A 24100-nucleotide genomic window follows, 5' to 3' on the forward strand; every position below is an offset into this window, starting at 1 on the left:
TCCTCCATTGACTGGTCTATGGTAACTGAAAAAACCAATGTTGATGACCAAGTAGATCAGCTTACGGAACTTATCTTAAGCAGTATGCGCAAATATATTCCACAATATACTCCTAAACTCCATAAATATCCCCCCTGGTTCTCGTCTGAACTTATAAGTGCTCTAAAGCATAAAGATCGCGCACACAGAAAGCTTAAAAGCACTCCATCTCTCGAGCGCAAGGAAGATTTCCGATGCTTTCGAACTCTTTGTAAACGCCTATATAAACGGGATCACAGTTCATATATTGCACTCTTAGAAAAAAGCGCCTCTGACAGGCCGGCTGAGTTCTGGAAGTATGTACGCAAACGGTCTAACAAAAGTGAAGAGCCTTTAATACTACTCGACTCCAATGGAACAGAACTACAAGCCGTCGCTGACTGTTTTGCCACGCAGTTCTCTTCCGTTTATAAAGCCTCTGACTCTAGCACTACTATCGAACAACACTTGGAAATCAACACACCCAATGCTCTGTCGCTAGATGAAAAACTCATCAGCGAATGCATTAAGCGCTTGAAACCATACTTATCATGTGGTCCAGATGGTATCCCCTCAGCCATACTCAAAGCTTATAGCAGTGCATTGGTCCCAGTACTGACTAGCATATTTAATAACTGTCTGATTACTTCCACATTTCCTAGCATGTGGAAAATTGCTCGTGTTTTTCCAGTATTTAAGTCTGGCTCTAAAACTGATGTCTCGAATTATCGACCGATTTCTCTTCTCTGTGCCATGTCAAAGATGTTTGAGCTGGCCCTTCACCACATACTGTCTTTTAATGTGAAAAACGCATTGAATAATAATCAACATGGATTTGTCCCTGGCCGCTCAACCGTCACTAATCTTGCCAGTTTCATGACGCAAATATCTACACCTGTATTCCAGAGAGGACAGGTCGACACCATTTACTGTGACCTCAGCAAAGCGTTCGATGTAGTCAGTCACTCAATGCTTATGGTTAAACTTGCTCATTTTGATGTTGACACCGCTGTTGTGAATCTATTGCATAGCTACCTTCGTGACAGATCATGTTATGTTGCCGTCAATGGCCAAACGTCCTCCTTTTACAAAGTGACCAGTGGTGTACCTCAGGGTTCGGTATTAGGCCCACTCCTCTTTTTAATGTATGTTAACGACGTTTCTTCTGCCATTCGCAATTCTTCTTTCCTTTTGTATGCAGATGATATAAAGATATTTAGGGAAATTCATTCATTTAACGACTGTCGCTTGTTGCAGTCTGATTTGTGTTCTTTTTCAGAATGGTGTAAAAACAATAACCTTTCTCTCAATATTTCAAACACAAAAGTCATGAGTTTCAATCGCAAATCATCTAGCGTATCTTTTTTATACTCTGTCAATTCTGTGTCTTTATGTAGGGTTTGTGAGATCAATGATCTCGGCGTTCTCTTTGATAGCACCTTGCATTTTTCAGCTCATACTAAGCGTGTTGCTAGGCGGGGTCTTCGTTCTCTCGGCTGTGTTTGTAGAATATCGAGAGAATTCAATTCTCCTATGCCACTCCGCAAATTGTACACCGCAATATGTCTTCCTCAACTTGAGTATGCATCTGTGATCTGGAATGGCATCTCTAATTTCTTAAGTAACGTAGTTGAGCGTGTCCAGAAAAAATTTCTAAGCGTTTACAACCATCGCTTCGCTAAAAATGACTCTGGCTCGTGTTCTAACACTGTTCAACTATTGTCACTGCCTTCACTGCCTTCGCTGCCGGCGAAATCGCGCCGATCTCTTCTTTCTTTTCAAGCTCGTTCACGGTACTATATCCTGTCCTATACTGCTCAATAGTATTAATTTTCGGATTCCGCGGAAGCAAACAAGAGAGAGCAGGCCGTTTCTTGTAACTACCCGCCTCTCTTAGCACTCAACCCTCAACAGGATACAAAGTCTTTATAATTTTTATTTTCTTGACCTTGATGTTTTTGATGGGTCACAGTCTTCGTTTTCCTCCAAGGTTTCTACCGTTATAAGATAACAGCACATGTGCAATTTGCTCTATCCTTCTCTTTTAGTTTATCTGGCGCATTGTTGTATGTATCTATGTATGTATGTATGTATATTATCTGACTTTTCGTCATTATCATTAGCTATTTCTCATACTGTGTTAATCTACTTTTGTCCTGTCATCCTAATATTTCTGTGCGCATTGTATCTCTGATAGTTTTCTTCTGAACAGTCATCTTGTTCTATTGTGTTATTCTTAGTTTTTTTGTTTCTTTTTTTTTGTGCGCCAGCATCAAGACCTCTCGGTTGTTCCTGGGCACGTTAAATAAATGATTGATTGATTGATTGATAATATTATTATTATTATAATAATAATAATAATTTTCTTATAATAGAATACTAATAATAACCCTGCACAGTGCACCTTGAGCAACTTGGTAATGGTATTGGCGAAACCGAGGACACCGAGCCACCCTAATCTCGCTGTAACCGACCGTTCTAATGAGTTTTAAGGTGAAGGGTAGAAACCTCAAACGGTGGCCGCCGGATACCAGGTCATACTGCAGCGGATGGGTTCCCTGTCTGCTTACAGGGCAGGGAGCTCCGGGACCTCTTCAGCTATCAGGTTAAGGCTAAGGTAAGGCTAACCAAGAAAGCACACCCGTCTTCCTGGTTTATACTATGCTATTTGGTATTTTATAAACCCCTACAAACGTGATCGGTCCCTGAAAAGGGGGAGCGCCGAAGTTTTATTCCCACCTCTTTCAACAAGTGTCTTTTTGGCAACGGTTAACAACTATTCTCGTTTACTTTTTATTGAATCCCTTGACACAGCCCACCCTCTCGCTTCACAACCAATACTTTGATTACAAAATACATTGATGAAATAATTCGAAAAACCTACAATGCCAAAATACAACGCAAAGATGAAGTCCTCGTTGAGGTAAAATACCAGCAGCAGGCAACCACACTTCTTGGTCAGATGAAAATGGTCGATCTCGACATCAGGGTCACACCCCACCAAAGCCTGAATTGCTCGAAGGCTTTGATCTCTGACGCAGATCTCGTTAACGAGACACATGCCGACCTTCTTGAGGGTTTAAAGGATCAGGGCGTCACAGCCCTGCGCCGCATCACGATGCGCACAGATTAGAAGAAAATTCCAGACGAAACATTAATTCCTGACCTTCAACCGCTCCTCGCTTCCTGAACATATCAACGCCGGCTTCATTCGATGCTCCATTCGTCCTTACATTCCGAACCCACGCCTCTGCTTTAAGTGCCAGCGGTTCGGGCACGGAACCAACTCTTGCCGTGGCGGCCTGACCTGCGGAAAGTGCACCAAGCATTATCAACCGTCTGACAATTGTCCATCATCAACCCTCACCTGCGCCAACCTCCAGGCACCGCATGCAGCCTACTCTCGAAAATCTGAGACGTTTAAGCAGGAGAAGGTGATCACAAGTGGGAAGGTAACTGAAAACCTACCGTCCAAGTTGCGCGAAAGAGGTTCTCCCCTTTCCCCCTGGGGAGGTATGCCGATGGAGCTCGATGGGGGGCGGAGGGGCGTCTGGTTTTGGCTGGGACCTAGTACCACGAGTCGGACCTGCTCCCAGGCGCTCCCTCCACCCCCCCCCTGGGTGCCTGAGACAGCCCAACTTGTCACCACACCGCGTGCTGAGGCAGCAGCGGTGGTGGTGCCAACAGTCTCTCTTTGGCCTGATGCCGCTCCTACCTCCAACCCCCTTCGTCCTCCAGTGCTTTGGAGGGTTCTGGGGGGGGTGGACATTAGGGGCCTGCATCGGCTCGCACCGCCACCACTCTACCCGCGCCACCTCTGGCGCCCCCGACAACCTCGGCTGTGGCGGGTCAAACGACGGGCCCCGAAGGGGGAACAAGTAGGAAGGCACAGCCCGTCGGGCACATCCGTGACATCTGACGAGGAGATAGACGTCGGGCCGTTCCTGCCTGCAACGCAGCGAAAAGAGCGGCCTCCGACTTCCAAGCCTGTAGAAAGGCCCAAAAACCCCAATCCCACTGTCACAGCCCTAAAAGAGAACACATAAACATACACAATCCAGTAGCTCTCACACTAAACATTGGGAAGAGGAAACACAATTCAATGGAACTGTAGAGGCCTCCTTAAAAATCTTGACGATGTGTACGAGTTACTGCACTCAAATCAGACAAGTGTCCTGCGTCTACAAGAAACACATTTATATTCCCAACTAAAAAATTCTAAATGGGCACGTGGTATTCAGAAAGGACGGGGTTGGTTGAACATACTCTTCGGGTGGTCTGGCTATTGTTGCCCGGAAATCATTAGGATGCCACCGTCTCTCTTTGAACACTGTCCTCGAAGTTGTAACAATTGGTACGATAATATTTAATAGATTGATAACGGTATGCTCCATTTAAACCCCTCCAGATATACACTTCTGAGCTCTGATTTCGAGGCACAGGTTAACCAGCTACCCGGACCATACATTCTGACAGACGACCTTAATGCGCCCAAATCTATTCGGGACTCCACCCGAACGGACTCCCGAGGCCGCCTGATGGAGAAGTTTCTTATATCCTAAGGACATGCCTTTTCAACAAAAAAACACACATACCATAACTAAGGACACCGTACATACTCACGACTTTGCTATTGGTTCCGCAGTTCTCTTTATATGTCTTGATTAGGGCATGTGCCCAGACCCATACGGTAGTGACCACTTCCCCACTTTACTAAAATATATAGGTAAAAGCCTATGCAGTCTATCTTCCCAAAACAGGTTGAATGACACAACCGCTAATTGGAGAACATTTACAGAGACATCAAAACTTCAACACACAGCCATGGCACACTTACACGTGGAAGAAGCCGCTCAACTACTCCCGGCGCACATTCTCGATGGCGCCGAAAAGACCATTCCCCAGGCCTCCGGAACACCGTACAACCCGAGGAGGGCCTGGTGGAACGAGGACTGTTGGCGGCCGCGAGAAGCGCAGAACAAGGCGTGGGGTGTCATTCATTGATACCACGCATCGCAGAACCTCGTCTCCTTTAAAGGGGCAAAGGTACTTGGGAAGCGCATGCGCCGTGACACAAAAAGGGAGAGTTGGCTTGGCTTCCTCACATCCACGAACTCATACCCAGACACACACAAGGTATGGACAAGAATACGCAAACTCAATGGACATCAGCACATAGCCTGCCCCTGGTTAGTACAACAGCGGATACACTGGAAGACCAGGCTAACGCACTTGCACAACAGTTCTAACACGTGTCCAGTTCAGCACACTACACTAACAGTTTTATGAAACACAAACAATCGGCCGAAAAGAAGCCTGTACTACATAATAGGTCAACATTTTATAACTCCGAGTTTTCACTTCATGACCCGAGGGCCGCTCTGAGCACTTGTAAACCGTCAGCTCCAGGCCCAGACAACATCACATATACAATGATACAGCACCTACACTCAGACACTCTTCTAACACTACTGCAGCTATATAACAACATATGGCTTTTGGGCAACATTCCAAACTCTTGGAAGGATGCTATAGTAGTAGCGTTCCTGAAAGAGGGGAAGGACCCTTCCTGTCACGCTAGCCATCGACCCATTTCCCTCACCAGCTGCCTGTGCAAGCTTCCGAGAAGATCATAAACTGGAGGCTTGTGTACTTTCAGGAGTACAATGGTCTTGTCTAGAGCTGCCAGCAGGGTTCAGGGTGGGGGGATCTGCCAACGATGAACTTGTTGCGTTGGAATCATTCATAAAAGATACATTTGTACACAAGCAGTCCTGCCTTGTGGTATTTTTTGATCTCGAAAAGGCTTGCGACACAGCCTGGCGATAAGGCATCCTCAGTGACCTAAATTTCTTTGGTGTGTCAGGTAACATGTTAAACGCGATTTCCAGTTACATGTCCACGAGGACATTTGGTGTTAATGTTGGGTCATCTAGGTGTGGGATACATGTGCAGGAAAATGGTTTGCCGCAGTGCGGAGTTTTAACCTGCACATTGTAGTTAAGATGAGCTACCTCGGAAAAGCACTGCCGCCATTCATTTCCTGTTCCGTTTATGTACACGATGTACAAATATCTTTTACACGCTGCAACCTTTCAATTGGCGAACGCGAAGTTCAGCTCGGTGTTAAGTAACTTGCTGGCTTGGCGGATTTTAACGGTTTTAAAATAAATACAGACAAAAGTACTTGTGTTCTGTTCTCCCGCAAGTGCGGGATAAAGGCGGACCCTGAGATTACCCTTCATCATACATCTGTTCCTGTAAAACAGGAGCATAAGTTTTTAGGTGTTGTATTTGATGAAAATCTCACGTTCGTCGAGGACATCGAACAACTTAAACAGAAATGACTCAAAACAGTAAACATTCTCAATGTCCTCTACCATCTATCCTATGGTGCTGCCAAACGAGTCCACCTGCGCCTCTTTATAGCCTTTGCAGAGTCTCGCTTAGATTATGGAAGTGTTGTCTATGGGTCGGCCACGAAAACAGCGCTAAAAAAGCTCGACCCAGTGCTGCACTTGGGTCTTCGCCTCTCGTGTGGTGCTTGCCGTACAAGCCCTGTCTAAAGCTGGTAAATTGAATACGACAAATGGTGCCTATAGCAGCAGCGAACATAAGTTGATCTCTTATAGGCTTGTAAAATATCATCAATCGACAACCATCCGCTTAAAACTGTTTTTATGGATTCATCCACATCGCAGCTGTTTTTAAATCGCCCATCTCTTTATGTGTATTTATCACTTAGGGTGATAGGGGAAGCTTCTGAACTGTCAATCACCTTTTTGGACACGCCCAGAACATCTACTATTGACTTTATAGCCCCCTGCCAATTTTGCCTGTATCGTGTGACATCTCGTTTACACAATTGCAGAACAACCGGGTAGCGCAAATCTCGACTTCGCAGCAATTTCAAAATCTGCAGCAAGAATACCAGGCTGCAGAATTTTAGCGATGCATCAAAAACTTCCATCGCGGTATCTGGTGCTGCGCATAGACTCAAATTTCGGCATCTTCATCAATGCATTTAAATTCGAGCATCTTCATGGTGAAAGCGTATGGCATTTTACTTGTTGCTGGTCATATTGTTCAACATCACATTCAAAAGTCCATCATCTACTGAGATTCACTCAGCGTAGTACGTGCATTATCATCCCAAAGGCTGCCTAAAAATTACAACATAAATCTTTTTTTGAAGGCTTTACGTAAGCTAATGGCAAAAATGTCGAAGTGATCATAGGTTCGGTGCCGGGTGACTGTGGGATTGCAGGAAATGAGACTGCGGACCAAATGGCCGCCGCTGCGGCACACACGAACACCATGGACATTACAACAATACCTTACACTGACCTCAAGCCATACAAAAGACGACACCTTCACAGAACCCTGGCAGGCCGACTGGAGTACACGGACAGACAAGTTACACATAACAAAACCACACCTACGATTACACACTACTGACTCGCACAACAGATTCACCGAAGTTGCCCTAGCTAGACTGCGGATAGGCCACACACACGCGACACACTCCTATGTGAAGACTCCTTCTCCAGGACCCTTGTGTAGAAGGTGGGGAGAGGGTCTAGCCGTAATTCGCATTCTCAATAAATGCAGAGCAGTCCACAGAACAAGACCCAAACATTTCTCACGACTACACAGAGAACACATCCCACTACACCCAGCACTGCTTTTATCGTGTGATCCCATGATCCCCCTATATGCACTTTTACGTTTCCTAGCGAAATAAAGTTTTTACAGCTCATTTCCTATCACGCGTAGTTCTTGCACATAATTTTATGCCCTGCACTACCACACCATGGCCTTTTACACGAGCCGTCCTATTGTCTTACTGAATTTACTATTTTAATCTCTGCTTTTGTTGAGCAAACTTAGAGTTTACATCTTTATCTGTCATCCATAACCATTGTTTTGGTGCTCTTTGAACTAGTTGGCCTTGCGCAATAAACATCCAAACATCATCGATATATTAATAATAGTAATAAACAATCAATCAATCAATCAATCATATTTATTTACGTAACCAGGAACAGCCATAGGCCTGAGTGCTGCCGCAAGGATAGTTGCATAAAAACAAATACAAGAAACAAATATCAAGAAACAAACAACCGACAAGACACACACATATTGAAGTAGTAAAACAGGCAGAAATAAAGCACAGGTGGAGGCTCGGTACAAGTAAAAAATAAAATGAAGATGCCTTTGTTGCTCTGCTTGTTGTAAAGACCACACGACAGGCAGAGCAACAAAGTATGACCGTAATACAACAAAAACAACGTCAAGAGTGTAGACACAAATAAGACGAACAAATGACAGTAAGCAGTTTCAAAAATAGGCAACTATCAGCTGGTTAAACAGAACCGCTGAGAAACCAAGTTCCAGAAAATAAAACGAATGACAGAGACATCATAGATGTTTAACATACTGTAATTAACAGCGCAGTACGGTAAATTGTAAAGAATATTTGGAAGATAGCAAGGCGTTCAAAGAAGCGGTTGTAACAATTCTGCATTTTGCACACAGGAGAATGATTGGAGTTGCGCGCAGCGGTCACGAACAGGTCATGCCACCTGGTGGCCCTTGGTGGTACACTAAAATTGAAACTGTTAAGCAGGTCTGCGCAAGAAATGTCACCATGAGCAATTTTTTTAGAAATGTAGTATATTAACGCATACGTCTGCAGTTCAAGGAAGGGACGGAAGGAACTATGGGTAAGTAGGAATCAGGATGGAAACTGTTTTCGTGATGACGGGGCTTAAATAAAGATAAAAACTTCTTCTGCGCACGTTCTTAAAATTTACTACTAGATTTGGAGATGCCGTTCCAGAGAACCGAAGGATATTATAATTAAGGTATGCGAATTGCTTTGTATAGAATAAAAATGGATCTGGAGAAGATAGTTCCTTTGTAATGCGACGCAGATTTTTTTTAACAAAACAAAGTAGTTTATTTCACAGAAAAACATCACAAAAACATGTTGATAAGGCACCTGGATCCATAGCCTGTACGGCTAGTATTAGATGCATTACAGAAATATTTTCAAAAATACAATCCTGGGCAAAAAAGGTTGATTGTCGCAGACAAGTAAAATAATTGGCAGCAAGTTACATTGTTTAGTGTTTGTACAGTTGTGTTTCTTACATCCAAGTTAACGATTCTGGTTCATTGTACCTAAATTCTGAAGTAATGTTTTAGGGACGGCAACATATTTGGTATTGTTTCCAAGGACTTTGGTATTTCCATATTTGGTATTTCCAGGACTTCGGAGCGCTCTCCGAGTGATGAGCCTAATATGAGGAGAAAAAGAGAGGGTACTGTCGAAAAGCTCCCCTAGGTCTCTAATCTCTTCAACCCTTTGCAGAGGAGCTCCCTGAATACTGTAGGAAAGCAGCAGCAGTTTTCGGGCTGTACGTGACAACCGTTGTATTAGCGGAGTTTACAATTTGACAGTTTTTGCTGAACCCGACCGATAATTTCTGCACATCTCTCTGCAAGTCACAGCAGTCCTGAACACCGCCAATGTGCTTAAATAGTTAGACATCATCAGCATAGAGCTGAAAAGGAAAGTTTGTTATCACTGTTGACACATCATTGATAAACATAGAAATCAATAATGGAACCAGCATGAAAACCTGAGGTACACCGCATGTTGCAAGGTAAACACTAGACTTTTTCTAGTTTTCATCTACGTAAAAATACCGGTCAAGGAGATAGTTGGACAACAAGGCAACAAGACTTGCATCTACACCGGCCGTAGCCAGCTTGTTATTTAATAAGTGATGGTTCACCACATCAAACGCCTTACTGAGGTCAAAATAAGTAACGTCCAACTGGCCGTTTTCACAAACTGCAGCCGAAGCCTGTGTGATAAAGCTTGCAAGATTTGTGACCGTCGGTGGACCCGAGAAAGAGCTGTGATGATTTGGCATCACAACGTTCTTGACGCAGGCAGCAAGAAATTTGTGCAAAGCTGACTCACAGAGTTTTGAGGTGACACAAAGGAGTGACATCGGGCGATAGTTAGAAACGGCTGACTTATCACCAGACAAAAATATGTGAAAACTTCGAGCGATATTCTATGCACCATGTTCTTACCATTCTTAATATTCTTACTATTCGCCGAAAAGTAAGAAGGTATTATAAATGGAAGTTACGACAGGCACAAAAATGTTTCCGTAAGCGTTGACGAGGGCTGCTGGAATTCCATTTGCACCACAGGAAATGGATGGTTTCACCCCCTGAAGGCTATCCTTGACAATTTTTTCATCGAACATAAGTGTATTAAAATTCGATATAATATTAAAAGATAGCCGTTCGTCGTTACCATCTGGCAGTTGAAAGACAGAATGAAAGTACTGAGCAAAACTGGTGGAACATCCTTAACCTCTTCACCATCGGAATTACGCAAGATAACCTGTTGTTTAAACGCCTTAAAACGGCCGCGAACATACCTCCAGAATTCAGCCGGTTTCTGAGACGCAGCAGCCTCAAACGACTCTATATAGTGCTGGTGGTCACGCCGCTAGAGGCTTTTACAACGTGTTCGATGCCGACGACACTCCGCTTTCCACTTGTCAAGCCCAGAACGCTTGGCCTTTTTGTGGGCGCTGTCCTTAACTTTAAGCGAACTTCGAAGTTGTTTAGAAAACCAGTGGGGAAAATTGGAATGAACAATCTTATCACAAGGGATGTATTTTTCCATGCCACTCCTGACGATTTCGGTAAAACGTCGAACCTGTTCGTCAACATGACTCACATCAAAAACACTAGACCATTCAGATTATGAATAAAAGTGATACAGCCGAGCATAATCTTCACGCTTGAAAGCATATCACGGAACTGCACAATTGTCAACACCGCCAGAGCGATGCCGGGTAGCGACAGAGACAGAAAAAATATGAGGGGGTGAAACTTGTCGGGGTGCACAAGGGATAATTCGGAGGCACACACCTGAACTTTTTTCATGTTCGAGAAGCACACATTTAGGGCATTACCAGCGAAGTTTTCTATGTGACACAACTGCTGCAAGTAGGTGAACGATTGAAATTTTAATAACATGCTGCATTTCTGCACTGAAATGCGCGGCACTACAATGCACTGCGCGGAAATGCACTTCACTACACTTCACTGCACTAAATATGTCTGCTGAAATGAACGACTGTTCCAGTTAATACCTGGGGTGTTGAAGTCCTCAAGTACAATAAGCTTATGGTTGGAGTGTGCATTCGAAACATTTTCGATAGATGTGAGCTTTCGAATATATTCGGGGGGTAAAATATCCGGGTATATATAGAATGCACCGATGAGCAGATTCTTGCCCTTCTTCAGGCCTACCTAATGCCACTGATTCCTCTGTGGTCTCGAGGTCCGCGCGCCGCATGCATTGCATTTAGCAATCTATGGCAATGAGAGCCCCGACACCCTTTTGCTTAGACCCAGTTAACTTACTCTCGGTTCTAAAAATGTCATAGCGAGGAGGAAAATAGTCGGAAGACGAGATATCATTGGAAAGCCACGTTTCAGTAATAACAATTGTGGAAAATGTGGAGCACACATTTCTAAGAAATTCGGAGACTTAGTACGTAGACCCCCCGCGTTTTGATAATAGATGTCGAGAGTGTCGTTCTTATTAGTCATGCTCAGTAGTTTCACAGCTCTGCACCATGCCACGATGGAACTTGCTTTGAAACAGCTTGAAGAGGGATCCCTTTGGCCACATAGACGGGGGTCGCCCAGGCGCCTAAAACACTCCGCGTCATCTGTTACGCAAAAAGAGGAATACGAGTCATACTTGGTCTTAAGGCGTTTGCACGACCATTGCGTGACTTGCACATTCCACAAGTGGGCCAACAGTTGCCCAGATGTCATGCTAACCGACAACTTCGAAACAAAGATGGCCCTGGTTCTGGGTTGTTGGCGCACGCCAACGGACTCGGAAGCTTGCGATGCGCCAACGCGAGGAGGCTTGTTTTCTTCAGTAAGCTCGCCAGCGGGCAATTACTCGCAGTGTCGCACCGTAGAGGTGGAGGCAAGGGGCAGTCCGAAGGGGAACCAAAATCACTCGACGCCGCAGCTGGTTGACTTCTGAAGCGCTCTACGAATGCCGAAGCGTTCATCGAGGACAGGAGGGGGCCGACTTCGTGAGCTGCACCGGTGGCGGCTGCGGCGAACAACGACCGCATGGAGAAGCCGGAGTGCGGTGACGTCACCGATAGCGTCGCAACGTCAGCAGACTTTCGGGGTAGTTGACGGTGAAAGCGGCGGACGGGCGAGCTCTCCTCGCATGCAGCGAACCTCTTCACGCATGGAAGCGACGATTGCAGCCTGTTAGGCAAGCGCAGCCATATTGTCCCTTTACAGAAACCGGCTCTCCTCGCGCAGCTCTGTGACAACATCCCCGAGAAAAGAGAGGCTGGCGCAGGCTTCGGACAGGAGATTCTTCAAGGCAGCTACCTCTGCGCGTAGGTCCGCCGAATGGACGAAGCTTGCTTCGACAGGGGACGCCACTCGTTCGGCCGGGACGCCCGCTGGCTCACCGCCTTCGCTGGTTTGCTCACCGGAGTCGCTAAGACTAGCGTCTGAAGCCGCAGCCACACAGGGATTGCAGACGAGGCGGCTGCTCTCCGGAGGTGAAACACTGCAGTTCCTCTTCCAGAAGAACAATGCACTTTGCGTGAGCACGGCGTTTACACGCAGAACATCGCAAAAGCTCCTGCCTGAAGAAGAAAGCAAGGCAACAGAGGAGACACTTGTCTTTACTAGGGCCCATTATGCGGCATAACAATCATATAATCAATCAATCAACCAATCAATCATGTTTATTTACGTGCCAAGGAACAGCGAAAGGGCTGAGTCCTGCCGCATGGATTGTTACATAAAAACAAAATACAAGAAACATATTGCAAGAAACGAACAAGCGAGACGACGAACAAATTGAAGTAGGGAAATTTACATAAATAAAACAGAGGCGGAACCTGGGTACAGGTACAAAAGAAAAAATAGAAGATGCGTTTGTGGCTCTGCTTGTTGTAAAGACCACACTACAAGCAGAGCAACGAAGTTTGACAGAAAAACGACAAAAACAATGACAAGAGTGTAGAAACATATGATCAGACGAACAAATCACAGTAAACAGTTTAAAAAAAAACGCAACTATAAGGATGGTAAACAGAACCATGGAGAAGTCAAATTCCAGCAATAGAGGAAAAAAATAAAGAACAACAGAGACATCATACATGTTTAACACACTGCATTCAACAGCGCAGTACGGTAAATTTTCAGGGAACTTTGAAAGATATCAAGGCGTTCAAAGAAGCGGCTGTAAGAGTTCTGCATTCTGCGTAAAGAAGAATGATTTGAGTTGCGCGCAGCGGCCAAGAACGGGCGATGTGACCTGGTGGGCCTTTGCAGAACACTAAACTCTAAATAGTTAAGGAGGTCTGCGCAATAATAATAATGTTATTAATAATAATAATATAAAATAATAATAATAATAATAATAATAATCAATCCATCAACCTTCATTTTCCGTGCCCAGGAACAACCATAGGGTATTGGTACTGGTACACCATAGACAAAGCATACTTTAAACTGTAGCGCCACCATCATCTTCACCAGCATCACGATCATCATCAGCAGATCGGCCAGCTCGCGGCTAGAACAGATCCGCAACACCTCGGGAACGGCTTGTCCCGCAATCCTTGTTCCAGTCTTGTCATCGTAGGGAGGATGTGAGGATTGTCGGGACAAGCCTCCCAACAAAACGTGGCCGAAGGCAGCATAACGTGTCTCTGTGCCATCGCGAGACGCATCACCAACTGGCCACCAGACCTCGACCGATTCCCTGCTGCAAGAGAACTTTCAGGCGACACTATAACATCTGCTCAACTGTGCGATTACGAGCAAGGCAGATAAAACTGGCACGCAAGACGGGAATGAGGCTTCACGGCAGAGCAACCACAGCTCATCATCGGAAGGGTACGCGAGGCCGCCTCCCGTTTCGTGTGCACAAGTTGCATCGACGGCGATGCAGTCACTATCCCCACTATAAAGCCCACTCGCGCAGGTATTTCAACTCCCCTTACACAGCATACTGGTTGCTCCTGCGCAAGATGTGCATACTAACCACACCGCCTACAGAAGATCCAGTTGCACCACTTCCAACAACGCGTCCGCTGCCGCACTCCCAGCCTCGACCACCAAAGGTTGCCCCTTACCCGGACGCTACCTCGCCGACGACCAGGACCATGCCCTTTACTCAACCCCGGCCACTACACGACTGACTGTCCACGGACTCTCTCTGGCTACGGACAAACATTACATGTGCCTGTGAACTGCGATAAGTGCTTCTTCTACCGCCCACCCCCCACTTTAACGTACAGTACTTTACAAAACAACACCAAGCTCAGCTTTTTCTATCGCGCTCCGCGCTAGGGGGGAGCCCTGTAGCGCCACCATCATCTTCACAAGCGTCACGATCATCATCAGCACATTGGCCAGCTCGCGGCTAGAACAGATCTGCCACACCTCGGGAACAGCACCCTCGTTCTACGCGCCTCATCATGTCCATGGCATAGCAACGCAACCGAAATAAACGTGGGCTCAGCCGCACCGCTTCATCGGCTGCCTACAAAACAAACTAAAATCAAGACAACAAAACACACGAAACCATATGCTTGACAGAAGCAATAAAGTAAAAATTGTTACAGTAATCTCAGAAAGCAATACAGCAAAAAAGAAAAGAAAAGAAACAGGAGGCCTAGCTTTGCAAGCCATGACACTCGGCGAGCGAAACGTTCAAGGCACGTGAAAAATAGGAAATACAAGCAAATACTCACCGAACATGACAAGAGATATGTTATACGCATAAAACGAAGATTTTGTAACAAAATGTTCGCAAGTTTCAAATTTGAAAGAAGAAGTTTAACATTACAAGCACTGACACTAAAACCTACAGAAATTCAAGCAAAAGAAAACCAAGAAAAGTGAAAAACAAACTAGCAAGAACATGATTTGCCTAGAATAAATATGACACATAAATTTAAAATAACATAAAGGCACTTGAGCTAGAACAGTTTTCAAGTCATTAGAGAACAAAGAAAAAGAGCTCTGGAATGTATCAAGACGATCAGAATACTCATTATGTGCACAATATATTTTGCAGATGGTCGAGTGTCTTCTACTTAAAACATCTGTCTTAAAAGTTCCTAATGTTTGGAAAAGTTTGTTTCGCAAGTTTCCATTGATAAGTGTAACCAAGGCGTCACACAAAATATCAGCATGAAGAAGTTTATAAAGAAAGATAATATCAGCTCGCATTCGTTTACACCGAAGGGAAGGAAGACTTTTTAGGAAAGGCACACTGCCGTTGGCGTATTCTTGCACAAGACTGAAGCGGTGCTGAAAGATAAAATGTAACTTATTTTGAAACCTTTCAATACAGTTACTATTGGACTTGCAAGTTCCATTCCAAACAACATAGCCGTATTCGAGAAGAGCTAAGCAGAGAGACCTTTAAACTCTCTAGAATACCTGTAACCAGCATTCAGACACTGAAGAGAGCGGCGGGTAATCTGTGCAACGTAGGGAGGGGAAAGTCTGAGAAGAATGAAATGGTACTCCCAAGTCTCGAATTTCAGTCGCCCTCGGCAATGTAGTGCTGGCAAGTTTATAAGAGTATTGCAGCTGTTGAGTTTCTCTACTATGGGAGACAACTTTCGTTTTTGAGGGATTCAAAATTAGATCATTTTTGGTGCACCAACGATGAAATGACGCGATATCAGTCTGAAGATATATACAGTCATGAATATTAGGCCTTCACTGAAGATTTTTATATCACCAGCATACAACAAAAAAGAATTTTCAATTCCAGAAGCAACATGGGTAATAAAAATGGAGAAAAGAAGGGAACCCAGAACGGGCCCTCGGATACACCACTGGTTGCTTTGTACCTAACTGAAGTTTGACCGTTCACACTTGCATAGCATATCGCTGCTGGAAATTGCATCACACTTGCATAGCATATCGCTGCTGGAAATTGCATCGTATAGGACCCACTAAAGAAACGTGGACATCGAACAAGATGAGCTTGGGAAGAAATACCAAGTGGTTGACTACATAAAGGGCCTTGCTCGTATCACAGCAGACCACATAAAGCTCGCTTCTGCCAACTACTGCTGGAACAGCCTGCCATGTTGATTAGAAATGAGGACGTGTTTAAGTGAGAAAGACAAGACCATATGAAGAGATAACTCGAATATTTTAGAGGAAGAATAAAGGAGCGCGACTGGCCTATAGTTTATGGCGTCAGTTTTTGGCCCTTACTTGAATACAGAGAATACGCGAGATATTTTCCATGAGCGAGGGAACGTGCCAGACAGGAGACAGTTATAAATATTGAAGTGCACACAGGAACAAATATAATTTCACATCTTTTTAGAATGGCGGCAGGACTACCATCTGACCCTCCGCGGTGGCTCAGTGGCTAAGGCGTTGCGCTGCTGAGCACGAGGTCGCGGGTTCGATTCCCGACCGCGGTGGCCGCTCTTCTGATGGAGGCGAAAAGCAAAAACGCCCGTGTGTACGAGGTTTCGGCGCATGTTAAAGATCCCCAGGTGGTCGAAATTATTCCGGAGCCCTCCACTACGGCGCGCCTCATTGCCTGTGTTGCGTCGGCGCGTTAAACCCTACAATTAATTAGGACTACTATCTGGTCCACAAAAAAGCAACGGCTTTAGCCGCTTGATACTGCTTCGCACGATGTCCTCATCCATTTGGAAACCACCAAAGTTACCACCCTGGGGACTAGGGATGCTGCTGTTATCCCCATTGCCGTTGGAGTCTAGTAAACGAAGAGATTCCCAAACACCACTAATTCCAAAAAAAGAAGAAATCTGACGAACAAAGCAGTCGGCCACCTGCGCAACCTCATTGCCGTTGGAGTCTAGTAAACGAAGAGATTCTTTAGTTCTTCTAGATCTAGAATGAATGTACTTCCAGAAGGCTCCCAGTTAATGGGTTACTTTAGTATCTACTTACGCCAGGTACGAAGCATGATCACGGTTGTGCAATATTTTGCATAAAATACAGAGATGCCGAAACTCCTGAGCGAACTCGTTCGCACCATAGTGCATCATCTTTCTGTGCGCACGTTCTTTGAGTTTTAGCGCATCCCGCACTTCAGAAGAAAAGCATTGTGGGAATTTGATCTTCTTTCGTAAATATTGCGAGATGCATTTCTTGATACCTAAAATCACAATATCAGTTAAACAGTAAACTTGTTCAATGACATTAGTTTGGTCAATGACTGTCCACCAAGAGGCAGCAAAAAAGTTATTAAACAGCTCAACCTAGTCTCCCCGGGCGAAAGCGTAGTGAGATGCGTGTTGCAGGAACTTACGGAATAGTGGAGCATTGTGGGAAGGTACCAGGAAATAGAAAGTGGAGGATGAAATCTGTCGGGTCTAACTAAAGGACAATCAGAGCATTACACACTGACGTCATCAAAATTCTAAAAACACAGGTCCAGAATGTTTCCACTGCAGTTTTCTATGTGATTACGCTGTGCCACGGAAGTGAAAGACAAAAAATCTAGTAATCTATTACCCTTATGTTCAAAGTGTGGTTATACAAAAACAGGTTATATGGCGCCACTGAACGCCAGGAGCGTTAGTCTCCACGAAGGAGGACCTTGCGGTTGCAATGAGTAATAAGCTCCTGTTCACTGGAGAAGACTAACTGATTGGACGGCTCAGGAGCTACATCAGGGAGAATGCAAAAAACACCAACTAGAAGTTTTTCAGTTTGAGAGATAAGGATTTCAACCCATACATACTCATCTGCGTTCTAAATATCACCACGCAGCACACACGGGCGATATTTGTCGACGGCAAGAAGGACCCCACCACCTTTTTTGTTTGTTTCCCGTCAAGGCACGATCACTACGATATACAGGGTAATTCTGAGGGAAAAAATCTCTGGGCAGGATATCAGGGCAAAACCAAGTTTCAGAGATAGCTATTAACGGAAAACAAGATGCCAAAACATTACCAAAGAACGCATTTGCTTTGGTACAAAATCTTCGCAAATTCTGATAAAACACATCCAAAGCAGTTATCATTGTTTTTCCTATGCGATTCGCTCGGAGCTGTGAAGCATGCCGTCGCGAAAAATGCCTGAAAATCTTTTAAAGAGGCCGTCTTTCGGCCAAACAGCTGGGTCATTCAAGCGCTCGGAAAACCCTTCACTGACAGAAATATAAAAGGATTCGAACATGTCAAATTTAGTCCTCACACGTCGGCAGCTCAAGGGTGACACACCTAAGGTTCACAGATGGGCATTAAGACTAGCAGAGGTGGGGGATGGAGAAACCTTTGAGACGAACATAGCTTTGGGGGCTTCGGCTGCGGAACGATGACGAGTCCACATGTGTCCGATGCATCTAAACATGCCCGGCTTCGGCGCTTCTTCTCAATTGTAGGAGGGTTACAACCAAGCACAGACACAGATTGCACCAGAGAAAGTAGGGATGGAGTTGGAGGAGGGTTCGGCAAAGCCGAATACACCGACTGCAGTGGAACCGAGTGCCTACGTGGACACTTCTTTGCAGACAATTTGCGTGAAAGAAGGCTTTTTCGATCTGAGACGCAGTCCTTCTTCCAAGGCAGCAGGGTGAAGTAATTGGGCACACGGAGAGCACACCTCCGCTCGCAGTGAAGCAACCACCTTCAAAGAATGGGCGCGGTCTCCCTCCCTCTCCTGGCGGAGACAGTCGAAAGCCTGCAAGTTTTCCCGGCGCATGACCTCGTTGTCCTCCCGCAGCCGGGCCACTGGTCGCTGAGGAAAGACATTCTGTCCAGCGCGTCGATGATGAGTTTGCGAAGACCGGTAGCTTCGGCGCCGAGCTCAACCGGTTGGGACAGCGGGGCCGGGGCCTTCTCGACGACGGGAAGCGAGTCTCGTCGAAGGGACCTGGGAAGGTGCCCTGATTGTGGACGTGCCGATGTCGTCGCCGGCTCCGTTAGGCCTAGCCGTCACTTCAGCCGTTTCACAGATGTTGCACTTGAACAGCCGAGCACCAGATCTGAGGAGCTAAAGCTCAGCGTCCGGACAGACAACACACTTCGTGTGCACGCGTTTCTTGCAGCAAAGGCAGCGGAGAAACTTTTGCTTACCGTAAAAAACGCAAGAGCTAGAAAACCGCAATATTAATAATAATATAATAACAATACTAATATTAATAGGAGTGATAATATTATTAATAATAATAAAATAACCAATCAATCAATCAATCATGTTTATTTACGTGCCCAGGGAAAGCCAAAGGCCGGAGTGCTGGCGAACGGATAGTTACATAAAAACAAAATACAAGAAACATATTGCAAGAAACAAACAAGCGACAAGACACACACAACTTGAAGTAACGAAATTTACATAAATAAAACACAGGCGGATCCTGGGTACAAGTAAAAAAGAACAAAAGATGATGCCTTTGTGGATCTGCTTGTTGTAAAGACCACACAACAAGCAGAGCAACAAAGTTTGACAGAAAAACAAAAAAAACAGACAAGAGTGTAGAAACAAATGGTAAGACAAAGAAATCACATTAAACGGTTTTAAATATAGGCAACTATCAGTTGGTTAAACAGAACCGTGGAGAAACCAAAATCCAGCAATGGAGGGGAAAAAAGAAAGAACGACAGAGACATCATAGATGTTTACCATACTGTATTAAACAGCGGAGTAGGGTAAATTTTAAAGTAACTTTGAAAGATGTCAAGGCGTTCAAAGAAGCGGTTGTAAGAATTCTGCATTCTGCGTACAGGAGAATGATTTGATTTGCGCGCGGAGGTCAAGAGCGGGCGATGCGACCTGGTGGGCCTTTGCGGAACACTAAACTCAAAAAAGTTAAGCAGGTCTTTGCAAGAAAGGTCGCTATGAACTATTTCGTGAGAAAATGTAAGATCTGCACGCATACGTCTGCAGTTCAAGGTAGGGATGGAAGGAAGTGTGGTTAAGTCATAATCAGGACCCGGACTATAATGGGATGAAGGTGTTTAAATACGGATAAAAAGATTACACCATATTCCCGAAAGGAACTATGTGTTGATGCAACGCAGAATTGTTGGCGTCCATTCTGCTCATCGGACGGAGCAGCGTGTCTCAACCGAAGCAGCAACTGAGAAAGCGGCGCGCCGACCTGGTTGATTATATCGAGAAGAGAGAGTGGAGAGGATAAGATGGGAGAGGAGACGCGCATGCGCGCATATCGCGCTGCTGGCGTGAAAAAATGGAAAGGAGGAACAGCGCGTGCACTATCGGTAGAATCGTTCTTCTCCGTCAGCGTTGGAGAGGTAAACGTTGTTGACGTTGGTGCACCTGCTGAGAGCAACGTACAAGCCCTCGTCTTCGCAGCTCTGTCTTCTTCCCCGTCTTCTTCTTCAGCGGTTCCACTACGGGAAGACGACGACGGTGGTTGAACGCGAAGCTATCTGGTGATGGATTATTTGGTTGGCCGATCCCTATGGGCATACTGCCAAAATCATCATCAGCAGCGCTGCGGACGGAGAGCAACGTACACGCCCTTCTCCTCGCAGCTTTGTCTTCTTCTCCTTCTTTGTCTTCAGCGGTTCCCCTACGGGAAGAGTACGACGGTGGTTGAACGCGAAGCTATCTCCTGATAGATTCCTTGGTTGGCCAGTCCCTGGGGGCATCCTGCCACAATCATCATCAGAGGCGCTGCGGACGGGGCGCGGTTGCGGGATATCCCCCGAGCGAGAGACGCTAACATCCTCCTCTAAAGTTTTCAGTTCGTCGTTTCCGTTGACGTTCAGCAGCCCGTGCCTTCGCTGTGTCAGTACCTTCTTTACGTAGTTTCAGTGAGTCAAGGACTTAAAGCGCGTTCGTAGCACTTGCTCCTGCCTCGGTTTTGTAGCGCAGTGGGAAGAGCGCCGCGCACCTCCCGTTGCGGTCAGAGAGTAGTGTGATCGGAACCGCGCGCCGCTATTTATTTCTTTTTTTATAGTGTAGTGAGAGATGTGCGGACAACGGATGCACGCCGGACATAGCCACGAGCACTAGATGATGTGCACATAAAACTTCTGCGCACGTTCTAATAAATCACTACCAGATTATGAGATGCCTTTCTACGCATTTCCAAGCCTTCGGAGCGCTCGCCGGGTAATTAGCCTAATATGAGCAGAAAAAAATAGGGTATTGCCGACAAGCACACAGAGGTCCCTAATCTCCTCAACCCTTTGCAGAGGACCTCCATCAATAGTGTATGAAAACAGCAGACAGTCGGTTTTACACCTGTACGTGACAACCTTTGTTTTAGCAGGGTTCAAAATCAGACAGTTTTTGCTGCACCAGCCCGATAATTCCGACAAATCACTCTGCAGGGCACTGCAGTCCAGAGCACTGCTAATGTGCCTAAATAGTTTGACATCATCAGCATAGAGAAGAAATGAAGATTTTCTTGAGACATTGTTGATAAATATAGAAAAAAACATTGGACCCAGCACAAGACCTTCAGGTACACCACTTGTTGCAGTGTAAACACCAGACTTATTGTTGTTTACATCTACGCAAAATGACCGGTCAAGAAGACAGTTTGACAACAAGGCAACAGGGGCTGCGTCTACACCGGACGCAATGACCTTGTTAAATAGTAGTTTATGGTTAACCACAATAAACGCCTTACTGAGGTCAAAACAAGTGACGTCCAACTAGCCGTTTTCGCAAACTGCCGCCGAAGACTGTGTCATAAAGCTGCCAGGATTTGTAACCGTCGATCGACCTGAGAAAAAACCGTGCTGATAAAATATCAGCACGTCCTTGACTCACGCCGCAAGAACTTTGTGTAGAGCTGACTCAAAGATTTTTGAGGCAACTCAAAGAAGTGAGATGGGGCGATTGTTAGTAATGGCTGACTTTTCACCAGACTTGAATACAGAAAAAATTCGAGCGATCTTCTATTCACGAGGAAATTTGCTGTAAAGTAAATAGTTATTATAAATTTCCGTTAAAACAGGCACACAAATGTTGCCGTAAGCCTTAATGAGGGTTGCAGGAATTCCATCTGCACCACCGGAAAATGATGGTTTCATCCGTTTGAGGCAATCATTAACAAGCTTTTCGTCGAACATGGGTGTATTAAAATTAGTCATTCTTTTGAATGCTAGGCGTTCGTTGTTAGCACCAGGCAGTTGAAAGAAAGAGTGAAAGTACTGCGCACAGCTGGTGGCAACATTCTCAACGTGTTCAGTATCGGACTTGACATGGTAATTTGTTCTTTAAACGCCTTAGAACTGCCGCATACATACCTCCAGAAGTCAGCAAGTTTCTGAGAGGAAGCATCCTGTAACGACTCTATATAGAGCTGGTGGTAACGCCGGTAGAGGCTTTTACAAAGTGAGCGAGAACGACTAAACTCTGCTTCCCACTTGTCAAGCCCAGAACGCTTGGCCTTTTTGTGGGCACTGTCCTAAAGTTAAGCGAACTTGAAAGTTTTTTAGACAACTGGTGTGAAAATTTGGAATGAACAGGCTTGTAGAGAGGGATGTACATTTCCATGACACTCCTGACTATGTCGGTAAAATGTCGAACCTGTTCGTCAACATCATTGACATCAAAGACACTTGATCATTCAGCGGTTGAATAACAAGTGATACACCCCAGCATCATCTCCACACTTGAATGCATATCGCGGGAGTTAACAATGGCCAAGACCACCATCGCGATGCTGGGCAGCCACCAATACGGAGACAATAAGAGGGGGTCAAACTTCTCAGGGTGTACAAGAGAAATATCAGAGGGACACACATGTACGTTTTTAATTTTGAAAAGAACACATCCACAACATAACCACAAGAGTTTTCTATGCGGCAAAACAGCTGCATGGAGGTGAACTAAAAGACATGCTGCCGCTTGCGTGTTCTTGTACATGATGGAAGCGGTGCTTAAAGATAGAAAGGAACCTATTTTGAACCCTTTCGATACGGTCACTATCGGACTTGCAAATTCCATTACAAACAACAGAACCGTCTTCGAGAAGAGGTAAGCAGAGATCCGAATACATCTTTAGGAAAGGAAGAGGACTTTTAAACTCTATAGAATACCTGCAAACGGCACCCAGACATCGAAGAGAGCGTCAGGTAATTTTTGTAACGTGAGAAGAGAAAGTCAAAGCAGATTCAAATAGTACTCCCAAGTCCCAAATTTCGGTCACCCTCGGCAGTGCAGTGCTTGGTAATTTATTGGCGTATTGCAGCTGTTGAGTTTTCCTACTGTAGGAGACAACTTTCGTTTTTGAGGGGTTCAAAATTACGTCGTTTTTGGTGCACCAACGATGGAATGACACGATATCAGGCTGAAGAGAACTACAGTCCTGAACGTTACGCACTTCTCTAAAGATTTCGGCATCATCAGCATACAAGCAAAAAGAAGAATTTTGAATGGCAGAAGCAACATCCTTAATGCAAATGACAAAAAGAAGGGGGCCCAGAGGGTACACCACTGGTCGCTGTGTACCTAAATGATGTTTGACGTTGACACTTACATACCAATATCGCTCCTGGAGATAGCAACGTATAAGACCCACCAAAGAAGGGTGAACATCTAGCAAAATGAGCTTGGCAAACAATAACGAGTGGTTGACTACATCAAAGGCCTTGCTCATGTCACAGTAGACAGCATCAAGCTGGCCTCTACCAACGACTGTTGGGACAGCCTGCTCCATGAAGCATGCGAGATTTGTGCAAGTTGAACGAACACGCATGAAGCCATGTTGATTAGGAATGAGGACGTGTTTAGGTGAGAAAGATAAAACTGTATGAAGAGATAACTCAAATATTTTAGAGGCAGAACAAAGAAGCGAGACTGGCCTATAGTTCATGGGGTCAGTTTTTGGGCCTGACTTGAAAACAGGTAATACACGAGAGATTTTCCATGAGCGAGATTGCGTTCCAGACCGTAGACAGTTAATAAATATTGAGGTGAACACAGGAACAAATATATTTGCATACGTTTTTAGAATTGCAGCAGGAATTCCATCTGGCCCAGAAGAAAA

This window comes from Haemaphysalis longicornis, unplaced genomic scaffold (genome assembly GCF_048455015.1).
Source record: "Haemaphysalis longicornis isolate Haplotype H1 unplaced genomic scaffold, Haemaphysalis longicornis Haplotype H1 scaffold_11, whole genome shotgun sequence".
Lineage (NCBI taxonomy): Eukaryota > Metazoa > Arthropoda > Arachnida > Ixodida > Ixodidae > Haemaphysalis > Haemaphysalis longicornis.